A 19,300-nucleotide genomic window follows, 5' to 3' on the forward strand; every position below is an offset into this window, starting at 1 on the left:
ATTTTCTTTTTAAAGTTAAAGCATACCTCTTCCTATTACCAGACTATAGCAGTTGCAGCTAAACTGAAACCGGGATGACCTCTCAACTTGGGTGTACTCTAGTTGGCTTCATCTTAGCCAGGAGAAGGTTAAGAAAGTCCAGTTAACACTAAGCAGGAATCGCTCATCAAATCCCATCTCCTCCTGATTTTTGGAAAACTTGCCCAAGTAGTTCCATACATAGGAATTAAAATTGATAATGGTCTGGCTTATTCGCAAGGGGTGCTAATTTACTATCCTTTGGCTATGTCTGATGTCTAACGTTATGCCCCTAGAGGTGAGTGCAGTTGTAGCAGGAGCTGTATTGACTAGCTGCTTCGACTATTGCACTGGTTTACTGGGTTAGGGGCATGCTTCAGCAACATGTTTTAGCGAATTACAGGTAGCTCAAAATTAATTTGTTTCTGGATATGAGAATAATGATCATGTCGAGGCTGCTAGCAGGAACTTGCTGTGACTTTCAGTCGATAATTGAGCTCAGAGTTCTCTGTATCAACTTCAAATGCATATCCATGGGGCCTCACATGCCCACCCAAAGGATAGTGCCACACGGAGCTTTCCAGGATAGCACGCTTGATCTATCCATGATCACAGGCTACTTCTCCCTACGCCTCTGTCATGTCAGAGGAGAGAAGACTTTCAGTCTTGGGAGTCATGCTTTTGAATACATTACCCAAGTCTACTTGTGAAAGTTCACATTGATCTAGTTTCAGGCCCCCGGTAAAGTAGGTGTTAGTGGTGAGATCCAGCACAGTCAAGATCAGTGAGTAGGGACCACATATAAATGATCAAGCTGACCAACAGAAAAATATGAAGAACAATAAGGTTGGAATCACCTCGTTTTGCCTGTTCCATCAGCTTGACTATCAACCTGCCTGCCCCTGCCTACCCAGTTTCCCGGCAAGGTCACCTTTCCGCTATTTGTTTTGGTGAACTTTTATGACTGGCGACAAAGTGCATATAAGTCCTGTACTAATCAGGAGGGGCAGCCCAAATTATTGAGGAATGTGGCCAGAATAAGGGCCCTAAAGGGTGAGAAGGGTGAAGCAACAGAACATTGGGCGATACATTGACAGCCGTGGCACTCAAGAAAGAAGGCGCCGTGAGAGAGGTGAGAGGGATGGATCCCAAAGGTTGAAGAATGGGCCAGTGAGCACAGAGCGGGCTCTAGGTGCTGGCATGGGGAGAGAAGTGGCTGAGGCAATGAAAACACATGCTCGCATGATGGAGAGGCGAAAGTTAGTTCTCCAGAGAAGGACTGGCATCTCAGGAGACTGGAAAACTTGGAGCCATAGTTTGAGATATAGCCCTGGCCTGGATTAGCCAATAGCCGGGCTTACTGCCTCAGACGCAGATAGTCATTTACGTGTTAACATGGTTTTCAAATTGGGCAGGCATATTAATGTACATTCCTAGGGTGTGCAAGTCATTCATGGTAAGCATGCAAGTATAGGTTTGCTTAGGAAGACACTAATTAGCATGGGCGTAATTTTAGGGGGGGACATGGGTGTTTGTCCCCCCAACTTTCATGGCACACCATTCTGTCCCCATTCATTTGGTTGGGGCACCTTTTCTTCAGATGTCATGTCCCCCCCAACATTTTCAGCAAAGTTACTCCAATGCTAATTAGACTATTAGACCGCAACCCACATCAAACTTATCAACTTGATGTGCGAGGACTGATCAAGGGATGACTGCTTTTTCAAAACAGAAAAGCACCCATTAAATATTTTGAGAGTTCAACCACTACCCTTCAACTGTTCCTTGTTTTTTTTTTCCAGTGACATTGTATTTTCCAAGTAGCGTTGGCAGTTCTAAAACATAACAACATCAAACACTGAGAATTAGGAAGTTTGGCAAGGGCCAGTTTGTCTTTAGTTAAAGCTGCATTAATATTCCTCAACCATGTATTCATCTCCTCTGAGGAAAAAGGAGCGAAGAAGTAAGAAGCATGGACCCTGGCGTCCTATCGCTTTGTTTGACTGCTATTTACAATTCACTATTAAAACTGACTGACAGATGCAGGGCTTTATGTCGCTCGCTGTATTATTATCATCTGTTCAACAGGCTTTTCAATTAGACTGACATCTTTTATTGAATAACCTCCTTAGTTGTCATTCAAGTCATTTTGTTGGAAATGCTGCCAGTTGGCTCACGCCTGCATGTTTTATTTTCCCAATATTTGCGAGCAGTGCTGAAAATGTTCTTAAATGAGTAATCTTTCCCTTTAACATAAGCTACCACCAAAAACAGGGTTTTCCGAATCTCTGAATATGCCTGATCATGTTAAGAGACCTACCAGGTCATCATTTACTAGCTGTCCTTAATGGTGGTCATCCAGTGGAAATAATGATAGCACTTTCAGATTTACATACAATTCCCCCCAACCAAAGCTGCTACTCATTTATCGACCTGGGAAGGATGAAACGCTAAGTTGCTTTACTGGGACTCGAACCTGTGCCCTGCAAATCCCTCACAGATCCCAAAAGCAAGTGCTCTACCCACTAAGCCATCTTAACAACTTAAAACGATACGATCCAATTCTCTCAGAATTGTTTTTTTGTTTAAATGTTTCCTGTTGACTTGCCAGGGGATCATTCACAAGTTACTAAGACTGGACAAACTTCCACGGGTGTAATTAATTGGATCCAAAAGATGCACACAGGACTGTATGCTTGATCCCGCTTGTGGATTCAGGAGGCTGGCTTCTGTTTGATCAACCGGTATTACCCAAATTGTTTGTTTACAATTGTTCGAATGAACAATTGACCGAATTTAAAGGGTCACAATTGACCTTTTCACAATTGACCGAATATATATATATATGGTTGTTGGGGGGTTTGGTGTTGGGTGGGGGGTTGTGGGGGTTTCCCCCACATATATGGTACAATTGACCTTCACAATTCGGTCAATTGGGAAAAGGTCAATTGTCATTCGAACAGTTGTAAAACAAATAATTCGTAAACAACCGATCAACCATCCAGGGCCACTGAATCTTCCGGGAGGTGAGAGCTCCTATAAAAGATCAACTCAATTCTGCTATGTCTTTGTTTTTTGTGTTTTTAAGCTGCAAGAGCATCCACTTCGTTTTTTGATATTTAAGGCTTTAAGAATAGAACTGTACATGGCAGTGCCACAATTTGTGTTTCAGATTAGTTTTGGTTGATGCGGATGGAGTTTGGTGATATTTTTTGACTCTGTATTTGTTGTTATTAGTTTTTAAATCCATATTTGCCAACTTTTGCATATTCCTTTGTTAGGCCCCATTGCCATTTTTCCTTTTTACCACTGCTTTCCTTCATAGAATGATTTTTCTTAAAACCAAACCATTTCCTCTCTCACTCCTCATGTACCACCCGCTCTGTGTTAACACCAAAAGTTAAACAAATTGAAAACCTATTCAGGGACGTCATTTCACCAAAATGCTAGCAGTACCGGATGTGACATCACGTGACCCATGACATCACAGGAAGTGATTCCATTTGACCCCACACCAAAGTGACATATCGGAAAGCGATTGAATACAACATTTCACCCCTTGACAAAACAGGAAGTGGCATCGCATAGCATTCTTACTAAGTACACTACAAAAATAGGGTTACGATATCACTATAATGTGATATACATTTCATACAAGAATGGATCACCATATGTATCGTTACTATCAATGTGTATAAGCCCATATTACCAATTACTGTGAATGCAAGCAGATGTCCAAGGCCAAATGCTAATGATGTGTTATTATATAGCACTTACGCTTAAGCGCTTTATATAGAACAAATATAGATACAATATCAGCCAACCTGTGTTGGTACTCATTTAGCGACCTCAGAAGAATGAAAGGCTGAGTTGATGTGTTTAAGAACAGACTCAATCAGTGAATCATCTGCTGAAGGGTGCCTGAAACAAACATTTAATGAGTCTAGCAATTATTGTATAGAATTCCAGAAAGACACATTATTTGTTATTCTTATTCTTTCTTATATAGTGTCACTGCTCAAAGTGTTAGATTTTTGCGAACCCCATGTTTTTAAGAGGCCTGAGCAAGAAAGCCAGCCACTCCAGTAACAAAGATTTCACAGAACAGCATGCATTAAGCATCCAGGTATGGTATGTAATTTGCAGGTGGGCCATGATGTTCTCTGTGTATTTCTCTGTTTCTGCTCCAGTATGGTCTCATTGCTTTACACATTACATTGTGCAAGATGTGACTGACATTACCTTGCCCAGTGAAAATCTTGGAGAACCACATCTACAAAGAACTACTGAATCAGGTAGAAAGCAATGGAATACCCAACCAATCTCATGTCGGCTTCAGACCCATGAGAGGAACTGAATCAGCACTCCATATGGGACAATCTAATAATAAATGCAAACAACAGCACCCAATCAGCCCTCATACTACTAGACATATCTGCTGCCTTTGACACAATGAGGCACACAACACTAATAACGAGACTGAAGAAATGCAGCATAAAAACTCTCTACTACAATGATTGAACAGAAAGAAAACACTTACCCGCATGTACATATGACACAAAAAACATTACCTATGGCATAAATAAAGGATCAAGCCACCCCCGTCCCCATCAACTTCTACATGCCACCCTAATGAAACTCAATCAAATCCATGGATTGACTACCTACAACTGTGCAGATGATACCAAACTCATCTTCACAATAACCTCTGTCTAAGACCCCAAAAACACCCTCAACAAATGCCTCACTGACATATACACCTTGATGACAAACAACAATCTCAAGTTAAATCCAACCAAAACAGAAATAATGATCTTCCCACCAGAAGACAATGCAACACAAACATACCTGTGATGACCACTCTGCATGAGAACTCAACCAGATACATTGCTTCTACGCCCTGAGACTAATAAGAGGGATACTCCCGACAACCAATTCTCACACAGAACCCTTGTAATCAACTCCTTAGTACTATCAAGACTAGAGTACGCCAACAGCCCCTACCTTGGAATGCCATAAAGCCTTACAAAAAAACAACAACACCTCCAAAGTACCACAGCAACACCACTCCTGAGACTACATCACACCAGCTCAGAGAAGCCTGCACTGGCCACCAGTAAAAAAATGCATCAACTTTTAATGCCAAATAGTTGCAAACACAAAAGAACGTCGCCCAGAAAAACAACAACACATCCAAAGTACGGCAGCAAGACCACTCCTGGGACTAAATAGAAGAGACCACATCACACCAGCTCTGAGAAGTTTGCACTGGCTACAGGTAAAAAAAATGCATCAACGTTAAAGCCCTCTGCATCACCCACAAATCACTCCACGGACAAGGAGCCACATTTCTCAAAGCTGAAATCAACCGTTACCAGTCAGGAAGAAACCTAAGATTGATCAATGACGTCCAAATAAAAACTAAACACTGCGAGCAAAGGATATTCAGAGGAACTGCATTTTCCTATCTGAAAGCCAAACCATGGAACACAGTACCGAACAAAATAAGAAGGACAGAAGACCACCTAACTTTCCAAAAACGACCGTAACCTGGCTATTCAACTCACTGAGACAAGCATAAAAAACATGCCTGCCCACAATCCATACTCTGGGACCAAAACAAATATGGGACAATACGGATTAAAGAACCAAAAATAAAACCACTGCACACCCAGAGCCAAACAGAAAACAACTAACCACCCCCTCCTCTCTTCCACACCTGCATACCTCTCACATACTACACATGCCCAAAAAGGGCCAGCAAAACTACACACAAAAAAACTTGCAAACCACACACCCACCACCAACCATGCCACAAAATCAAATAGTTGCAAACAACAAACAACCCAAACATTGGATACTACCACTCCAGACACAACATGCCCAGTGCACACAACACAGCACACGCAAAATCTCACATGTTCACTTGCACAGACATCAGCAAAACTTCTACTCTCTCCCTCTTCCCCCACTAACCAACCCTGCACACTTCTTACAAGCCACGTGAGTGCCTGGAGACCATGCAAATGGCAGCATTAGGCAGTACAAATCATCATAATGTAACATATCTGAGCCTCTATTGGTCTCTTGAGAGAATGTACTTATTTGTTAATCTCTCCAATAATGTTACATTTTCCCCCAAGAGGAAAAGAGTGAGATAAGAGCATTTTTCTGAGTGGACAGAGTGAGATAAGCGCACTGTACCTGCTGGTGTTGTGCAGTGAGGGTTGAAAAGTGCAAGAAAAGCCATGAAGTAATTTGTCCGCTAGTGTGGTTTGAAGGAGATGGGATAAGTGGATGTTGATTGAGATTTGGTGGAATCGAGCAGATGCACGACAAGCACATTCCTTTTCGGACTGTGAAGGGTTTGAGCAGATTCACTCACATGTCAGGCTTTCCGATAAGTGATCAGCTGTGCTTTAATCTTATCAATCAAGCAGAATCCTCTCCCTCAATTGGCATATATTGGCATTGGCATTTAAAAGCAGCCTGGAGCGGACGCGGGCGGACGTGCCCTGCAGGAGTGCTGAGAGCACGCTGAAGTAGAGTGAAAGGCAATTACATCTGGGCCCATCAGGGCGCAGTATGGGCACTGGGCCTCCCTCTATGCCAAAATCCGGCAGTGCTCGCCATCTCGGGGAAAACACTACAAAAATGGTAATTTTAACATACCCCTGTACTAAGCTGTTGGGACTGACTCCACCCATTACCTACCTACCAGCAAGAGTTCTGAGTAAGAACCTGGCTGGGTTGAGAAACCATATTTGTGAAAACCAGGGTGGGAATGTGGCCTTTAGAGAAGGGAATAGGGGAGGGGGAGAAACAACACGCCCTAAGAAGGACATTAAGGGACTGCTGATTAATGTAAAATAGGTGGGGGCACATCACTACGAAACTTATAATATAGTTGAGGAATTTTCCCCCAAACATCTGGTGTATGACTGAGACCTGGTTCTCTGCCAGCTCCGGCCCTGACGTCTGCCAGATGCTACCCGACGACTATGCTGTACTGTGCCAGGACAGGCCCTAACCGGGGGCAGGTGGCGACCTTGTTGAAATACATCACACCTCACTTAATTGCCAAGCTATTTCTGTTGACCATTCACTGTGCTGTGAGCTTCTTATAGTTAGAGTACAGGCTATAATGTGTCAATTCATTTTCTATTGATCTATAGACCACCTTCACACAGTTAGGCCAATTTTGATTTGGAGATCGGCAGCTGGTTGGTGATGTAGCCCTCAACTCAAATCTGGTGCTACTGGGGGATTTAAATCTCCACCCTAATGATCCTGCCGATGTTTATGCAAAGAATGTGGTTGTTGGTTTACCTGACCTTTCTTTTACTTTGCGTAACTATCTGCCTATCCATCGCAATGGGAACACCCTTGACCTTATTTTTGCAGAAGCTAACCTCATTGGCACCTTCACCCACCTTCCCGTAATTTGTCTGATCACTTTCTGGTGCCATGTTGGCTTCCCACACCTCATTATCCATCAAGCACCTCCCATTACTAGCAGATCCAGTGGTTTTGGAGCAGAGTTGACCACACTATGGTGGTGGCTCAATTGATTCAGACAACAGTAAACTACAGGCTAGGAGGCAAGACCCATTTACTTTACTTCTAAACACTCTGACTGAGGTAGCTGATCTGGTAGCTCTGGTGGAGTCCTGCTTTTGGTGTTTGTATACCTTATGCACTATTGTTTACCTCTAATCTCAGAGCCCAAAAGCAAATATGCTGTTGCCTAGAGAGGAAATGGTGGCTTAAATAGTGCCAAGAATAATTTTCTAGCTATAAACAAGCAGTAATCCGCTAACATGTGATGATTAACACAGAAAAAGTAAAAGCTCTGCCCCCATGCTGCCTATTTGTTGTTAGGCGGAAATTGCAACACGTGCAGGGCCAGTAAGGATGCCTGTACTACAGAAAATGGAAAACAAGGTATCCATTAAGAAAACCTTATATGAATTCACAAAGAAATAATGGCCTTTTGGATAAAGTCCCAGAAGAATTGTGAAAATGAGTGAAAGAGAAGATTGGTGACGTCATGCAGAGCAGAAAATGACACACCTGGAAAAGATGCATGAGGCAGGAGAATATAGACATTCTATAAGCTCTGAGAGAAAATGGTAAAGATGAGCAACATTTCTGGCTCAAGATGAAGACGCTCATGCTACAGAAATGCTGAAGAATATGTAAATCAGTTTACACTTGTACAGACGCAGTAACGCAAATTGACACAGTTATCTTAAGGCTGGCTATGTAGTAAATAGTTTTGCAGCGATGCACCAATGTATAATATATAGGAATGTATAGAATGTGAATATTCCACAGTGCACTTTGAGCAAGGCTGAAACGCCATGATTGGAAAGAGTTTTTCAGTGTGGCGTAGTTGGGAAATTACTGATGGCGAGAGAGAAATTCAAGAAAGGCTTGGCTGGCCCAGCACCAAGAAGATGAGGCCACCGTGAGCCTGGGTGTCCATCCAGTAGTTACATTGAACATGAGAAAGAAACAAACTTCTGTTTGAAATGGAATGGAAAAAGAATGAAGGCATCAAGAGTTCATCATTTAATAGAATTAAATGCTGCAAAAGGCTTGAAAATGCGGTCTCCCAGTCACATGGTCAGATCACAACAGACTTTAGGTCGAGCTACACCGAAACCAAGAAGATACTCCCTTTATTTCTCAGATGCAGAGATCCTCTACAAAGCCACGTTCAAAGCCTAATTGCCTGGCAGACTGCAAGAGTGGTGATAAATATGGGACTAATTGGAATGGGAGGCATGATCAAACCGATCGTCCATGCACCTGGAATAGTAGCCTGTGTGCTGCTAGCGTGAGGAATCTTCCAGACGGGTACAAAATGTCAAACCAATGGTAGGGGGCCACATATCAGTGAGCCCTATAGTTTGTATAACCAATGAAGTGTCAATTATTAGTATGACACGAAAGATGATTTGCACTTGAGATGGGCTTAGTTGCCCACCTGACAGTAGAGACCCAAACAGAACACCCGTCAGTATGGAACATATACTTAGATGCTCCCTGTAATCCTATCACATCCCCAAGTAGGTTTTTATAGTTTTCCACGTAGTGTGACATCACTGATGAGTTTTTACTGTAAAAGTTGTGTTTTTAATTAAATGCTCTGAGAGAAATCGAGCAGACTTCCATTGATGTCTGTTGTAACTCCCTGTTTAGACATTTGAAAATAAAACAGATTAACTTTGCCAACTTCCTGAGTCAGTTTGATAATGAATATTTGAGTAACTTCTGCATCCCCATCCATATCAAAGTATTGCTACCTCGTCTTAAAGAGCCCTAGGTCACTGGGTTCACGTGGTAGCAGAGATGGATAGGATCCATCGACCCAGTAGGCTTTTAAGGGTCTCAGAAATATCGGATGTCCTCTGCTATTTAGCTGGAGGAACGTGAAGCTCCCTGTAGATAGCAGCCAGTAGTAAAAACTTGCAAGTCACTAAAGGATAAGTGGGATTGGTCCCATTTTATGGAATTTCCCCCCTGGTTTCCACAGGCAGCTGAGCGTACCAAAGGCTGAAGTGGCTGGTTGAGGAGGAGATGATCCAGAGGGTCAGAAGCTGAAAGGCGAATGGTGAGTAGATTGAGAGAGCTGGCAAACCATAATGTGTATTAAATGGGGAAAGTGATAATGGAGAGTAAGTAATGGAGGATTGGAGGGATATTTGAGTTATGATAAAGAGCGTCAAGTAGAAGTATTTGGTTGTCGACGAGGAACAATCCATAAAATAAGCCCAGAATCCTACATCAAGGACGTCCAGAAGGAGTTGTTTTAAAATCTGTAACTGATATATAGGAGACAAACAGATAGATCTGTTAAAGAAAACAATTCACACTACGATCAGAGTTATTATTAGGGGTAAGAGTAGCCACGAGGAACATTGGCGGAAGTATATTTGGGCCAGCCAGTCTGTCTGTCTGTTTGTATATTGTATTTATTATGTGATAAAAAGAAAAACAATGAAATGTCGAAGAGCGACAACCTATAGAATGTGGTAAAAAGCTGAGAATAGATTCTTTATTTATTTAGTTGATAAAGGTATTGACTAAACAGGTAGACTGAAGTAAAGTGAGACATATTGTGTTATTTTTCTGAAAAAGTATTTTCTCTGTTAAATGATGTTAAGTATTGACAGTCGATTGTGTCTTACCAACCAATGAGGTGTCCATACCTAATAGACACTCCCGTCCCATGCATACCTGTAAATGCTGAAGTATTATCAGTCAACATTTTAAACCATTCTGATAATGTTATTCAGGTTTTTATATATCCAAATAGTATTAAGAATATCTAATAGTTTTGTTCATCAACAATTTACTAAATGTATTTCGTCAGTTTCATCAAGGTAACAATAAAGAGAAAGACTAATTTGTTACCAAAACTTTTTAACATAAAAATTCAAAAACACTTTTTTACGACTTTTTCAACCATTTCTTTTTACAAATACCAAAGCTCAACACGTTTTGAGAATAGATTCTGTTCTTCAGGAGCAAATTATCACTTCATCTTCCAAACACATTGCTACAAAATGCATTTCAAACATTTGGATATTAGTTCTGATCCTTGTTTGCCTAATTAATTGCTAACTATTATCAAGAAAACAAAGTCAATTGTCTAGAAACAAATAATTCTAAATGTGTCTAAGTACTTCACCTAGAGTTGTTTGGCTTATTGATTGTTGATGAAATTAGATTATTTATTTAGTTGACAAAAATATTGACTAAACAGGTAGTCTGAAGTAAAGTGAGACATAGAGGCTTGAAGCTGCAAAGATTGGTGCACGCTCATATTGTGTTATTTTTCAGAAAAAGTATTTTCTCTGTAAAATGATGGTAAGTATTGACAGTCGATTGTGACTTGTCATGATGGAAGATGTACCAGGAGGAATGGGAAGACCTGCCTCGTGAAGACTGGATGCTTAAACAGTGTAAAGAGGGGGGTGTCCAGCCTTCTGCTCTCACCACCGATCCTGAAGAAAATGTGGATAGTACGAAAGATGAAGGAGTATATCCATTAAGAGAGCTTAAGGCAGCGCCACTATATAATACTCCGATGCATGAGTCACCTGTGTATAGCAGTGACGAAAGTCCGGAAAAAAACTCCAGAAAGGGATGTGATCTATAAAGTCCAAAGGGAAAAAGAGAGATGCAAACGACCGACTATGACTCTAGATATAGAATGGAAAATTAAGAGATGGAAAGGAGAAAAAGACAAAGCTGAGGAGGTAGCGCTCATACAGAACAAGTGGATGGGAGGTCAGATATTGCTCAAACTTGATGCAAAGAGTATTGAGGAAGTATGGCAAGGGGAAGATCAAGACAAGCAAGATAAAAGAAAGACAGGGAACGGGAAAAATGGTTGAGAGAAGATGAGGCTAAAAAGAAGAGTAGATTAAGTTGAAAACAACTGTATCAGCAACAGCAGTTAAGAAAATAGGAAAGACTGCAAGAACAAAGAAAATTTGATAACAGGAAGAGAGCACTCTAAGAACAAGACAGGCTAAAAAACAAGTAAGAGGAAGAGCAGAAATTGAGAGAGAAAAAATGCAAAGACGCAAAGACTAAGAGGTGCATAGGGAAAATGAGAGGAGAGATGCAAAAAGACAGGAAGAAGAGAGGGTCAGAGATAAAGCAAAGAACCAAAAGGCATTTGATGAGGAGATGGAACGAAAGAGAAAACAGAGAGCATGTGGCATTGATCGCATAGAAAAAGAGCTAAGAAATGATTGCATTGAAAAAGAGCTAAGAGAGCCACATCCAGTAGTAGCATGGGAGGACAAAGCATCACAAGAACCGATGCCAGGGCCCTTCAGGGTGAATCTAGAGGACAATTCGGAGATAGGAGATATAGGAGTTAAAATTGACAGGGTTTATCAAGAGATGACGACAAAAGGTGAATTAAAAAATAAAGGGAAAGATGATCAATGTGAGATTTCCCAGTCACAAGGTAAAGAGGGAAGCTTGTTTAGTTTCGAGCACAGACCTTTGTCTTTGGACGTGCTGATGCTAAACAGAGAGGAGAAGGAGGATAGCCACACGAGTTGGGGACAAAACATGTTAGATGAAGACAGGGAAACCTTCCGTGGGGAGGAGAGAGCTGGCGCATGCAGTTCTGAGGGATGTTTTCCGACAGAAAAAGAGGTTAGATGGTCAGATCTGGACCTACCTAAACCAAGGACACCAGAGCTTGTGGCACAGCCAGGTCGACCAGAAGGACAATCCCATAGTGTAAGAGGGGATTCGCCACCATATCTGAATAGACCAAGGTCATTACCAGGAAGAACACAGTCGGGAACCATTGTCCCTACTATGGATAGGCAGACAATGGAAGCCGATTGCAATTTTGATACTTCACATTTTCCCTTGTTAGAAAAAGGAGGGGCCAGACCGCAGTATATTCCATGGCCCCAAATGGATAAGGATAATTTAAGGTACAAACTCCTGAGTTTAACTTCGGTTGGGGGAAAATGGATATATGAATTAGAAAAAATGACAGGAGGAAACACGTTGGCTATAGGGGACAATAAAGGTCTTCAAGCAGCTATCTTTGGGGAGAGGGTTGAAGACATTTGGATGAGAGCAGGGTACGTGAGTGTCACAGCACAGAACACAGCGCACGATGGCGCACCGTTCAATATTTGCAGAGCGGCAGTCTGGAAAGCGCAGTATCCTGATACATCAGATATGGGAGCTGTAATGGCACACAAGATGCAAGCAGGGGAAGATCCACTTTCTTACATTCAAAATTTTCAAGAGCAGTAGTCTTTGGAAACTCGTGAGCCATGGGGAAAATCTATACCTGAATTTTATTATATATTGTGTCAGGGGTTGCCAGAACAGGGACAGAGACAGCTCAAGAAGCTGGTGGGCATGGAGGTGAAACCATGGCCAGAAATACAGTTTACCATCGTGCATCATTGCCGATTGTTGCAAGAGAAACATCGAAAGAGAGAGGATGCTAGGGAGCTTGAGGAAGCTAAGTTAGTGCAGAAGAAGCTGTTGAAGTATGCTGTAGAAAGAGCGATATTGACAAGAGTATAAGGGTCAGGATCAAAGCAAGTATCAGATATGCCACAGGTGAAAAACCAACGGCAGTTTGATCAAGGAGGGAACCGATTTATGCCGAGAGGCAGCGCAGACTTCTGCAGAAGAGGAGGCTTTCAGAATAATCAGAGAAACGTCCAGACTAATCAAGGAGGATTTCAGAATAACCAGGGTGGTAATCAAGGCATGCATAATGGTCATTTTAGAAGATTCCTGCCTGTATGTTGGACATGTGGAATGACAGGGAACATTGCGAGAGCATGTGGAGTCAAGGGTATGTACAGAATGGGCAATTCTCAATAGGGTGGCAACTTATCCTCCAGCATATAGCCCACAAAGTAGGGATAGGTTTTCCCAAGATGAGACAGTGTATCAAACTCAGGTGTCACCTGCACAGCAGGCTTGGCCAGCGCAGCAAGTGCCATCGAATCCACTACATGGGCAGTTACAGCACACATATATGCAGATACAGCAGAGCGCAAACACAGGACAGGTGTTGACTCCTAGGATAGGGAGTGTCACTGTCATGGGTGGGAATCTTTTTACAGGTACGGGAATAAGTATGTACCCACAATAGGACAGCTCACTGGGTGACTTGATGTTTTCAGTATTATCTGTGACGCCTAATGCTCAAGAGGAATCAAGGGTTGATGTCATGATAGGAGGCAAATCATTTTCTTCTTTAGTAGACACTGGGGTGACTCGCTCATGTATACAAGATGGAAAATGTTCATTATCGCTTAGTGCCATGAATCCTCAAGTGTTCTCAGGAGCTACAAGTAAAGTTCCTTTTTCTGAGAAATTATTTGTCGAGCATGCTCTATTTGCTGTTTTGGAGAAACCTAAAAGTACATCGACATCTCAAAGAGCCTCTGCTTATGAGGTGGTAATATCGAATCCGGTGATCAAAATAGTCAGGTGTGAAATGGTGAACCCTGACATATCTGAAGTTGAACCACTGGCAGAGGATGAACAAGTGTATGATTATTCTAATTATGAGGAATTCTATGACGACATCCCGAGAGTGAAAGAAAATGCTCTACCAGCAGGGGAGATTCTTTTTATTGAAAGTTCTTTGAGGATCGATCAAACTTATGGAGAAAGACATTCAGCCGCCGCTGTGGTAAAACACAAGGCTAATGGGGAATTTGAAGTATTGGAGAGTGCAAGACTACTGTCTCACTTTTCAGCACAGGCTGCCAAATTAGTGGCACTGATTGTCGCGCTTGAGAGAAACGCAGACCAGGAAGTAAAAGTGTACATTGACTCCGCCTACGTGTCATCAACCATGCACGAAGGGCTGGCATGTTAGAAAAGGAGGGTACCTCCGAGCGGACGGCACTTGGATGTAACATGCTGCTTTATTGGACAGGCTTATTAAGGCACTACAACTCCCAGTAGCCATCGCAATAGTTAAATGCACAGCACACACTAAGAGAACAGACTTAATTTCGTGCAAAACCAAGCTGCGGACGAAGTGGCAAAAATTGTTGCATGCTCATCTAATACAATGCGTTTTGCTTCGCCTGATGTGAAAGACAAAATTGTTGTGATGATGGTTGTGAATGAACGTTTTAACCACTTATAGAAAACGCAACTCATGGAAGTTCAGGGTGAAGCCCCACAGGAAGAGAAAGACCTGTGGACGTAGAGGGGGTGTTCTTTATCCCCATCCGAGGCACTGTGGCGACAAGACAGCACTGGAAAACCAGTGATGCCTGTAGTTTTATTGAGGGTGGCGTTAGTAACCCTGCTCATGTTACTAAGGAGAGTCTTGCAGCAACAATTGTGGAGCACTGGTTTGTACCGAACCTGTTAGAACACATTGTTTTTTATGTAGTAAATTGCATCATATTTCAGAGGTTTACTGCTGGGCACATGCTGCGAACAGTCAGAGGAGTAATTCCTCGACCAAGTGGTCCTTTTTAGCATTTACATATTGATTATGTTGATATGCTGCAGGCCTGTAATGGATATAGGTATATAATAGTGGTGGTGTGCCCCTTATCTAGGTGGATCAATGCCAGTCTATGCACACACCCTAAAGCCACTTGTGCTGCAAAGTTTTTAGTCTGAGAAGTATTTCCTAGATGGGGAATATGTGAGGTGCTGAGATCAGATAATGGCCCCCATTTTGTGAATGAGGTTTTTGAACAAATTAGATTATTATTGAGCATTAAGCACAAGTTTTCTTCTGCTTATCACCCACAAGAGCACAGGATATGTGACAGACTGAACGGTCTGCTCAACGAGAGAATAGCCAAAATAAAGCTAAACCTGAAGAAGAGGTGGCTGCATTGCCTGCCCCTTGCATTATATGCATTAAGAAATCAGCCTGGCTCAGAACATCACCATACACCCCATGAACTAGCTACAGGGAGGTGAATGAGAACACCCAGATAACTGCAGAATTGTTAGGAGATGAGCTACATGTGTACTTAACATGTATGACGGCTAGTATCTCTGTCATTTCAGATCAAGTCAAGTGGATAGGGTGTTAGTCTCAGAACACAGTTGAAGACCATACAACAACCACAATTCAAGCATTATCTGTACCTAGACTTTTTCCTGGAGATCAAGTGATGATTACAAAATTCAAACGAAAGTGGCACAAGCCCTGTTTCAACTGCCCTTTCGTTGTGGAAGACGTTACTCCATCAGCAGTTAAGGTCCTAGGGCGACGAGCTTAGATACACCAATGTTATGTGAATGTCTACGCTGGAGAGCCACTTCACCCCCACCCCGTTCAAAACCAAGTCAAGGTGAACAAGTACAGCACATGCAGACTAGATCAATCACAAGGAAGGACGCAGCGACTGTCCAGTAGACAGATAAAGAGTACATTGGACTCTGGCTCCCACGAGACACTCTTTGTAGCTGCTAAGCAAAGAGTGAAAAACTATTTGTTCTTGATCCTCAGAGGCCTTGCTAACATTGGATTGAGGAGTGCAAGAGTAAAATAGAACATGCCAGATCTGGACTTTATGTTTGATGATTGGAAGAGGGAGCAGTTCCCGGATTCGTTTCTTACTGAGTTTCTCTTTGGAGGCGCCTATGGTTCTTTCTGATACTGATGTTCACAGACTACTTCTTGCTGTCTTCATATTTATACTCAGAACTTACCCTACTCGGGGGGCGCTGTTGCGCGGCAATCCTGATGGCCGCTTAAACGCCGTGCTCCGGACCAGCAGAACGCTCGATCCTGTTTTGCTCCGCCCGACGCCACCTGCGGACCTGCTTCCTTTACCCGATCCTTCGGAAGCACCACTACCGCGGCTGGGCGCAGCCTGGGGCCGCTGCGAGCCCCGAGGACGGGGCTGCGCCTCTCTTTCTTCCCTGCGGCTGCAGCCTTCCGCCCTCCCCGCCCCGCGGCTCCAGCGGCGTCGGCCCTCCTCATCCCTGTGAGCCGCTCAGCCGGGACCTCCTCAGACCGCCGACTCTTCTCCTTCCTGGTGCGGCTTGCTGGCGCCGTCCGGCCCCGGGCCCTTGGTACGTGCCCTGAGGGGCCACTTCGACTTCGTGGCAGCTTGGAGGTAGGGGGGAGTGCGGAGGGGGGACTGTGCCTGGCCGCTGTGATCCCGGCTTGACTGCTCGCACCTACTATACCCTGCGGGTGTCTCCCCTGCGCTGGGACTGGCGCCACTGCTGTGCCTGGGACGGCGCTGACCCCCTTCACCCCCCTGCCTTTCTTTCGACGCCGCTAACCCCTGCTGGAAAACGGACCTAGCCACTGGGACCCGAGGGGCCGTGCTCCATCTCCCCCCGGGCTGCCTGCGCCCTGGGGCTGCGGCGCTGGTGATCACACCGCGTTACTGCCTCCACAGGATTCCCTGAACTACGCGCCTGCCACTGTGTGCCACGTTGCCTGGGCGCGCTCGGGCCCACTACACCAACCTCGGAGACATCTACCCTCCAGCCCTAGAGGGGTCACAACTTCCACTCTTTACCCCCCGGACTCGGGCTGTTCCTTGCCTACATTGCCCCGGTGCACGCATTGGCCCCGGTATCCCGGAGGACGCTCCTTGGCACTAACATCTACCTCTCACCTCTCCCTCTTCTCTCTCCCTGATACACGCAAAAGCCAGGATGACCAAGGGAGGTGCGAGGAAGCAGAGCTCCATCAATATGTTTGCGAGGGCTGCGGGGAAGCCATCTGAGGAGCCCACCGAGCCGGCCTCCGATGCCCCCCTCGGCACAACCCCAGATTCCCGGAACATGATGGATTTTATACGTGAGGGTTTCACTGCTCTCCACTCCAAACTTGACGACATGAACGGTACCATATCCTCTATTAAGGCCCACATTGAGAGGACGGACAGCCATGTATTGGAGGTCGAGACGCGGGTCGGCTCGGCTGAGGATGCGCTGGGGGCTCTTCGCACCAAGGTCGTCGCTCTCTCCAACCGAGTCACTGAGGTGGAAAAGAAAAATGAAGATTTGGAATCTCGCTCGAGGCGCAACAACCTCCGCATCATCGGGGTCCCCGAGGATGAAATTCATGAGCCAATGGAGGACTTCGTTCAATGCACACTTCTGTCGCTCCTGGACGAGCCCGAGCTCTCTCCACACTTCGCAATTGAACGGGCACATCGTGCCCTGGTGGCGAAACCTAGGCCTGGTGCCCCTCCTCGACCCATCATAGCCCGCGTATTAAACTACCGCGACCGCGACGCCCTCCTCAGGGCATGCGAGACTCAAGGGTGAGCTACTTCTGGGCGGTGCTAGGATCCATCTTTACCCCAACTTCTCAACGGCGGTCCAGCGGGAACGCAAGACCTTCCAGGCAGTGAAACGCAGGCTACGAGACCACTCCATCAAATATTCTATGCTTTATCCGGCCAAGCTTCGCATAGAGCACTCCAATCAGGTGTTGTTCTTCACGATTCCAGAGGAAGCCTCCAAATTCATTGATGAACACTTTCCTGGCTGATCCCTTTCCCCTGATCTCGGCACAGCGGTGATCCTTGGTCCCCGACGGGGGGTGCATAGGTCCTCCCGCCCCCCCTGAACTGGGGCCATGTCAATCCTTTATCCCGCAACCTGCTTGCTCAGTTCAAACTTCAGTGCTCGCCCGTAGTGCCTTTGGCAAGTACTTTGTCCAATCTGCATTTCTCCTCCATCACGGGCTTCTCATGTACTATTTGCTCTGCTGCAACCCGGAGCGTTACGGCCAGTCGGGCCTTCAGACCCCCAGGCGATGATGCCTCTGCTTTGGTTTTGTTTACAAGGGGATGGGCTGGTCATCCCTCTGATTGGGAGGGGGGTGTGGGTGGGGGTGGGCTATGTTGGGGATGTTGGGTTTTTGTTATTGAAAAAGTGGCGATGGCAGCGAAGGCGAACTGTGCTGAGGCATTTTGGATCTGTTCTCGTGGAACTGTCAATTTGACCCCTCGGTCACGGACATTCTGCTTTATTCTTAATAGCGCCATACTGTGATTGAGAGTGCCCCGACCTTTATGAGCTGGAATGTGCGGGGTCTGGGGAACTATAGGAAGATGAGACAGCTTCAGCTGCAGGCCGAGCGCCGTCGGTCCAAGATTCTCTTCCTTCAAGAGACTCATTCTCGCTCTGTACACTGCATGCGCTTCGCCAAGTCCTGGGGTCCTCACAGGTTTTTCACCAATTATTCTTCCCAGAGCCGAGGAGTCATGACCCTTATCCATAGGAGCCTTCAATTTTCCCTCATCTCCTCGACAATTGACCCCCAGGGTAGATATGTACTTCTCCACGCCATGCTGCACCACAAGGAAGTGATTCTCCTGAACATCTATGGCCCTAACCTTGATGACCCGGAATTTTATGTGCAGGTCACCTCCCTTCTCGATGGTTTCCCCCTTGTCCCAATCCTCTGGGGTGGGGACTTCAACACGATCTTCGATGTAACCCTAGATAGATCGGGCTCCAGGCCACGTCACCTCTCCAGGGCGGCTTATGCGGCGCTGTCCTCCCTTCCCCGTCTGGCCATGGTGGACGCGTGGAGGTTCTTCTACCCGGACTCCCGCATCTACTCCTTTTACTCCTCGGTTCACGACTCCTATTCTCGTATTGATAGGTGGGTGATCTCTAACATACTGGTCAAAAGTGTAACTCAGATAATGATCCTTCCGAGAACCCTTTCTGACCACTCTCCCATCACCATTACAGTAGATTGGGGCCCGATCCCACCCGCACCCGACACTGGATATTGAAACCC

The sequence above is a fragment of the Ambystoma mexicanum genome, chromosome 5p, assembly GCF_040938575.1.
Source record: "Ambystoma mexicanum isolate Mex_15411 chromosome 5p, UKY_AmexF1_1, whole genome shotgun sequence".
NCBI classification, from domain to species: domain Eukaryota; kingdom Metazoa; phylum Chordata; class Amphibia; order Caudata; family Ambystomatidae; genus Ambystoma; species Ambystoma mexicanum.